Source organism: Micromys minutus (assembly GCF_963924665.1).
Source record: "Micromys minutus genome assembly, chromosome: 11".
Lineage (NCBI taxonomy): Eukaryota > Metazoa > Chordata > Mammalia > Rodentia > Muridae > Micromys > Micromys minutus.
This window is the reverse complement of record NC_137980.1, coordinates 39,479,557-39,487,210: the sequence shown is the minus strand read 5'-3', so window position 1 is coordinate 39,487,210 and position 7,654 is coordinate 39,479,557. Positions and strand designations below refer to the sequence as shown.

The following is a 7,654-nucleotide window of genomic DNA, read 5'->3' as shown; positions in this document are numbered from 1 at the left end:
AAGGTGAGAGCATGGCAGCATCCAGGAAGGCACGACGAGGGAGGGGCTGAGAGTTCTACATCTTCACCTGAAGCCTACTAGTGGCAGCTAGGATGAGGGTTAAAGCCCATCCCACAGTGACACACTTACTCCATACCTCCAAATAGTGCCACTCCATGGGCCATGCATTTTAAAACCATGACAAGAATGTAAGAAAGGTGAGACTACTTTCTTGCTAACACAAAGAAGCATATGCCACTTGTAAGCTGTAGGTTATTTAAAAACAATGGAGGGGACCTGCCTAAGATGTATGTTGTTGTGCAAGAGTTACAGGTTGTCACCTCGGCTGTGGTCAAACCACAAGGTGCTGTTTAAGTACGAATGGCTTTGCTTCAGAGTCTGAAGAGAGCTGGGCTGGGCAATGTGCGTGGTTGTAACTCATCCAGGACCCAGCTTGGCGTCTGTCATTTCCCAAGATAGATCTCTGTGCTCTTGTTGGCATAGGGTCTGTGTTGACTGGCCTCACTGCCACACCTGCATCTGCTTCACCACACTGCTTTGACTTCTGCAACTAAAATACCACCATGGAACAAAATGCCAGGAAGGCAGAACCCGTGTACCTTGCACCCTAGCTCACTACTCCATCACTATTCCTGGCTTCCGGGTACTCAGCAGATATCTGAGGGCAAGAGGTGTTTCTGAAGACAAGGATTGACACTGAATGCTTCTGAGCAACATCTGCATCATGACAGTTCGTGATTGCCCCAGGAAGGAAGTTGGATACATTGACTACATTGTGGGCACAGTGGCTATTTACTGGGGGATGTGCCTCCTAGGTCTGTCTTCCTGTGTAGACGTTGGGAGGTGGCTAAGGGATGGAGCTGTATATACTCCTGTTGAGGAAGGAGTTCCTTATTTGGGAAGGTAAGAAGTATAGGGTGAGTGTGTATATGTGTGTGTGTCTGTGTGTGTCTGTGTGTGTGTATGAGTCAGTGTATGTGAGTGTGTATATGTGTGAGAATGTGTTTGTGTCTGTGTGTATGCGTGTGTGTGTGTATGTGTGTCTGTGTGTGTGTGAGTATGTGTGTGTCTGTGTGTGTATGAGTCTGTATGTGTGAGTACATATGTGTGTGAGTGTGTGTATGAGTGTGTGTGTGTATGTGTGTTTGTGTGTGTATATGTATGTGTGTGAGTGTGTGTGTGTATGAGTCAGTGTATGTGAGTATGTATATGTGTGAGAATGTGTGTGTGTCTGTGTGTGTGTGAGTATGTGTGTGTATCTGTGTGTGTATGAGTCTGTATGTGTGAGTACATAAGTGTGTGAGTGTGTGTGTATGAGTGTGTGTGTATGTGTGTTTGTGTGTGTATATGTATGTGTGTGAGTGTGTGTGTGTATGAGTCAGTGTATGTGAGTGTGTATATGTGTGAGAATGTGTGTGTGTCTGTGTGTGTGTGAGTATGTGTGTGTGTCTGTGTGTGTATGAGTCTGTATGTGTGAGTACATAAGTGTGTGAGTGTGTGTGTATGAGTGTGTGTGTGTGTATGTGTGTTTGTGTGTGTATATGTATGTGTGTGTGTGTGTGTGTGTGTGTGTGTGTGTGTGTATGTGTGTATGTGTGTGTTGAAGGTCACCTCCTCATTCTCTGTATATGACAGGTCCATGGGAAAGTAATAGAAAAGACAGGAAAGAGGCGTCATGAAGAAACACATCTTCAGAGGCCACACGGGTAACACAACGGTGTGAAGGGGTGAATAAAGCACAAGAAAGGTGAGGACTTTCACGCTCTGTCAGCTCTATATTCAGCCTAAAGATATTAAAACACAGTGTTGAAAAGAAAGCCACCTGGTAGACATGACCTGGGCAAGCCCAAGGAGATGAAGGAGGTGGGCAGGAGAGGTAACAGAATTTAACACATTGCAAATCCCAGGCTATTCGGGGGATCTTGCAAGATGCCTATGAGCCTTTTCACTTCGTAAAACCTTAAGCCCATAGTGACATCCCTAACCTTACAAGGGTGCGTAGGGGTTGATCCACACCGTGGTAGTGATTATAGCATACAGTTTGGTTTCTTTTGGCCTGTAATGAGAGGCTGACTTCACCCAGGTAAGAGAGCATCTTCTCCCTGTTATGATTTCTGACACTTTTATAAGACCAAAGTGGTCGAGTTCTGGTTTAGCGAATTCTAAGCAGAATTTTGTCGTCTCCCTGAGGGTCCTGAGTGCATTTATTCACGGATTTTACTCTTCTTTGTATTAATTTCTGATTTAGCTTCCAGGGTATTACGGGCCATCTGTCCCTATTATTTTTAATTAAGGTCATTGCCTGGGCTCATCTTTGGAGCCTGGGTAGGTGATACCACAGTGCCTGAGGTCTATGTGCAGGTCCTAGGTTAATATTGCCCCACAAAGTGCGCAAAAGTCATTTATTGGCTGGACTTCCATTTTATGGTTAATTATCTTAAACGTTGCAAGCTCAGCTCTTCATGTGGCCACACTCTGTCGGATGGTGAGATCAGATGGAGTTTCCTGATGAAGACTTCTGATGGGTCAAAGGTCAGAGACCACCCAAACGGAGGGGCCTTGCAGCAGGTCTGAGATCAGAGAACTGGATAAAATGACTGTCAGCCAGCACCCGCCTTTTCAAATGCATTAAGATTCAGAGAACTAATTGAACCGACTGCCCAGAGGGTGGGTATTTAGTGGGTGTCAAAAAGGAGCTTTTACAGACGGACTCTCACTTTCATGGCGTTTAGATCGGAGTGCACAGGGGTACTCGGGAAGGCAGCGAGAGATTCAGACGCCCATTCCATCTAGAGGACGATAAATATGGCTTCCTGTAGTCACATCTGGGCGGAACACGTCGTTTCATACTCTTTAAATATCTGTTTCCCACGGTACTTCAAAGCGGCAGGAAGGATGAGGTCTTTTGCCAGGAAGGAAGGAAGTGGGGAGAGCAAAAGGCTGGGGCACTTCACAGGGTTGTTCTCCTGGTACCTGGCGCCCTCCTGCTCACAGCGAGCAGCAGCCACACTGGCATTTGTCACTGTCACTTCCCAAGTGCTCGGCATTGTTCAGGAAATCATATGTGTAGAGCAGGAGGGCTCGCATCCCACTTCGACGGGGAGGGGGGAGCTGCGTGGAGAGGGGGGCTCCAAACCGAACCGCGGGCTTATGTGTCCTATGATGGGCCCCAGCAAGAGTCATAAATAATTGTGACAAGTTCTTTTCTCTCCCGCCTCCCATGTGACAGTCCTTGACTCTGCCTCCTGTCTCCTTTCCCCTCGGCCTCATAGACTAGACCTGCCAGGCCGTGGGATGATAGATGTGACCGGGCAACACATGACAGCTGGATTGGGTTTTCTGTTGGTGCTTCAGAGGGAATCAGATATGCTGTATAAAGCAATAAAAAAAGCACACTCATAAGGTGGATTAAAAATAGCCAGCACAGCGCTAACCCACTTTGTTGTTTATCAAAAGTTAAATCTCCCATAGTAAGTCCTAGGGATGTGTTAATTTCTCGGACTCTTGTCAGGACTGCGCGTATGGCAGCCACTAAAGAAAAAGAAGACCGGATAAAAACCTTTGACTTTGCCCGTTTTAGTTTTGTTTGCCTAACCAGCATAAACACTTTGCTTTTTGAATGGTGTCTAAGAAAAGAGTACCAGGAGATCTTGCCATTTCCCCCCCTTTTTAGTCTTGATTTTTAAGTGTAAAATTGGGAATTGGGCTGTATATAAAATATGTAAGTCTTTACTTAAATTTCTTATATATGTGTATATATAATATAGATATATATATGCATATATATATAAAATCATCTTCTTTTACCTACTCTATTGATTTAGGATCTGAGTAATAGATGATATTTCCAGCCTCCTTGGAAATATCATATAGGAGTCAACACATTTATGAGGAGTGTGTTTCATAAAGAATCCCAGTGTTCCCTGAGCTGCTCCGACCATGCTTCAGCCATACTGTCTTGGCCAGCTTATGTCTGGACAGATACACAGAATTTCTATAGTGTGACTCAGTGGTTGATTCTGCACCCAAGTTCGTGGATGGGGTTCGCTGAGCCATCCTGGCAGGAGCTGCTGTGAAATTTAAGAGAGCTCGGTATACATCAGACTGAGAGGCCTTTCCCCCTTGATTTTTTTTCTGATGGATCCTGTGAGGAAGGCTTCAGCTTTCACAGAGCCGCCTGTGGCAGGAGGCAGAGAGGTGGTACAAAGTGTTCACTGAGAAAAGCCATCGTTCAGAGTGGGTACCAGGTAAAGGCTGGGGGTGGGGCAGGGAAAGCCATTCAGGTTATGTCTTTATCATTCGGATCTGGGGACGATTTGATATGGGTGAGGTTACATCTCTAGCTCAAGGAGTTGTTGAGCATTAGCTAGCACTGTTTATGACTTTGTTGGCCTTAGGAATATTGCTACAGAAGACTCTCCATGAGAGAATCTATTTATTTGGGATTTCATCACCATTGAGTCCAGTGACTATTTTTTTTTTCTTCTTTTTCAGCAGCCATGCATTGATGAGACATGACACCCAAAGGGCAGAAGGTTTGGATTTCCTGGCTCGAAATCCTGGTTCGTTTTGCTGGGTCATACTAGGTGAGATGCCTACACCCTCTGTGCCTCAGTATTTTGAAGTGGTGGTACCCAGGTCCCATTTCTTTCCAAGTGATGGGCTGATAGTTAAAACAGACAGGAGTTACTCACACTTGGAAAAGAGGCTCAGGCTTTGAACTCTTGATGACCTGATGCCGATGCTATTTTGGGAGGTGATATGAGACCTATTTAGCAGAAGCAGGACACCCCGTTCAGGTCTTGCAAGGTCCTGCTCCCCAACTCTGGTTCCTGTTTATCTTTTTTTCTTCTGGCCCAGTATCAAGTGAGCAGCCTCTGCCACAGGCACCGAGCTGCCCCACCATGCCCTCCCTGCTGTGATGAACATCACCCTCTGAGACCATGAGTTGTTTCTGGTAGGCACTTTGTCACAGTGACACCAAAGAAATCATCACAGTGGGTGCGGTGCAGTTCTTCGTTGGATAAATGACCTTATTATGATAACATTGTTTATGGTTCTGCACAGCGTGGTTGCTTAGTTATGGATGCTTCCAGGCTGGAGTTGGTGTCTCTTTGTTCTGAGTCCTTTCGGATTTGGCGATGGAATGTCACCACAGAGATGAAGCTGTGTTTGAGGAGTCTCAGACAAAATGTCTCTGCAGAAGGGAGGACTTCCTGTGATGGGGACACTGATTACCTAAGTAACTCATCTCCTTCTTTCCCCTCCCTCCCCACCTTTTTCTTTCTCTCCTTCCCTTTTTTATTTTTTCTCTCTCTTCCGACAGGGTCTCACTTAGCACACGCTGCATCTAACAAACGGTGCAGCCGAGGCTGATTTTGAACTCGGGACCTTCCTTCCTCTGCCTTCTGCATGCTGGGATAGCAGGCACGCAACAACAACCCAGTTTATGCATTGCTGGAGATGGAGCTCTGGCCTCTGTGTCATATCTGTCCTATCAGTTGAGTGATGTCAGCCCCAGCTCCACGTCTTCCTCATTGGAAAATACTGGTTCTGATGATGCTTTCTGTGGACGGACCAGTCATTTTCCAAGGCCCACTCATCTGTTCTTTCAGTCTATCATGGATGACCTTCCGTGGGAGGTGTAGCCACAGGCAGATTCTAATCTGCTTCTAGAATCATTAAAACAATTTTTCTGGGGGGGGGTCTTGATTTTTATCAAGCAGTGCACTTTTATGTTGTGACACATGAACGTGGCACACTTGTCCATTTTGTTGAGTCACTTGTCCCATGAAACGGTAGTCACCCTTTTCAAGTTTGGAGGTGATTTCTCCCTCTTCTGGTCATGTGATCCTCGCACGAGGACAGCAGTGAACAAGTGGGGACAGATGGTGACACAGCGACACCCTGAACTCACTTTTTTTTTTTTTTTTTTTTTTTTTTTATGGGCACTGAAGTTAGAACTTTATACTATTTTCTTGTGTTGCGCAGCACAATTCATCAAACAAACATGTAAAACTGCAGGCCAAATCAAGTTAAGTAGGGGGTGGGCCATTGCTCATTGATGCTTCTGCCACAACCAACCTTGTGACACTGAAACACTATGTTGTCACCTTCAGAGTTTGTACCCATGCACTAACCAACAGAATTTAAAAATTATAATTTTAGGGCCAGAGAGATGGGTCAGTGCTTAAGATCACTGGTAACCTTTTCCTGAGGACCTGGGTTCAATTCCTAGCACCCATATGGTAGCAGAGGCCCACATCCATCTGTAACTCTATTCTCTGGGGATCCAATGTCTTCTTTGGCCTCCAAGGGCACTAGGCACTCACAGAGTGCACAGACAGGCATGCTGGCAAACACTTGCACACATAATACAGTAAAAACAAATCCCAGTAACTTACAACATTTGATTCAAGTCAATGAATTTGAGCTGGCCACATTCAAAGCTGTGCTGGCCTTCAACCCTCACATAAGATGTACAGTTTGCAAAATTGTCTTCTTGGATATTTCTCAAAGTGACTTGAGGGGACATTTGCTTGGCAGAGACATAAATGATTCCTCAAGGGGAGAATCTTCTCTTTTCAGATGGGCTATGAAGTCCCAGAGTGAAAGGAAGCCCCCATGTCTTCACATAAATATAATATGCTGAGCATCCTTTAACATGCTGAGGTCCTTCCTGGCTTCTACGAGGTACACAATCCAGTACACTGTCCACAGCTGTTAGTTCATATGCCCCTTGTTTTGAAATCATCTTTGGGAATTGAGTTTAGGGCATACACTTAGGGTACTGTTTGAAAGCCCTGGTAAACCCTCTTTTATCATGATGTGCAACTATTATGCGTAGAGACCACATTAACCAGTGAGCAAGGGCTTTGGCAATTTCTAGTTTCTCAGTTAACAGACACCTGGGTGCCATCGTGAGCAAGGATACAAGATGTCAACAAGGAGTGATTGGCCCACCATTGCATCCTCAGGGAGGTTACAGGGGAATCAGAACTGTTACATACCATTCCGCATAGTATGAAACTCTTACAGGCAACACAACAAGTAGCTGTTACAGGCTACATGTCAGCAGCATAGCTGTCCATGGTTTCACTCTGATGGGAGACTTGGTATTTGGTGACATCACAATAGGGGTGGCGATGACACACACACACAGGTGCTGTCCTGTCCCCTAGGTGTCCTCTTTAAATCCATGTGCCTACTTCCTCGATTACGGCAGTGATCATAAAGATGATCACTGAGTTATCAAACCCAGGAATTCCTGTAGCTTCCACAAAGCAGCCTGATAAATGGTTGAAGGAAGGGGGCTATTTAAATAAAGGTTTATTTATTTTTGTCTCATAAGTATGTATGTGTCTGTACGTGTACATGTGTGGGGTAGCCTCAGAGGTTGGGAGAAGGCATCAGATCCCTTGGAACTGGAGTGAGCTGTCTGATGTGGGTGCTGGGAACTGAACTTGGGTCCTCAGGAAACACAGCAAACACTCAAATGCCGAGCCATCTCTCCAGGCCGGGTTTTAAGTGGGACATGGGAAGTCATGACTGGGATTTGTCTGGAGCATCTGGAATTCGTCCAGTGGTGTGTTTACATGCTCACAGGTAAGGGCTAACTCTAGAACAGGCAAAGAAGTATGAGGAGCCCCACCTC

At 45.6% G+C, this 7,654-nt stretch overlaps 1 long non-coding RNA gene across 2 annotated transcripts; it reads left to right on the top strand.

Moving 5' to 3' along the window:
* Positions 1-585: 585 nt before the first annotated feature.
* On the top strand, positions 586-7,344 carry LOC308426980. Of its 2 annotated transcripts, none has more exons than XR_013975229.1 (3): positions 586-903; positions 1,636-1,747; positions 4,498-7,344. It is a non-coding gene; the product is annotated as an uncharacterized lncRNA (long non-coding RNA). The 2 variants fall into 2 exon arrangements; XR_013975230.1 differs by having other exon boundaries at positions 4,495-7,344.
* Positions 7,345-7,654: the final 310 nt, after the last annotated feature.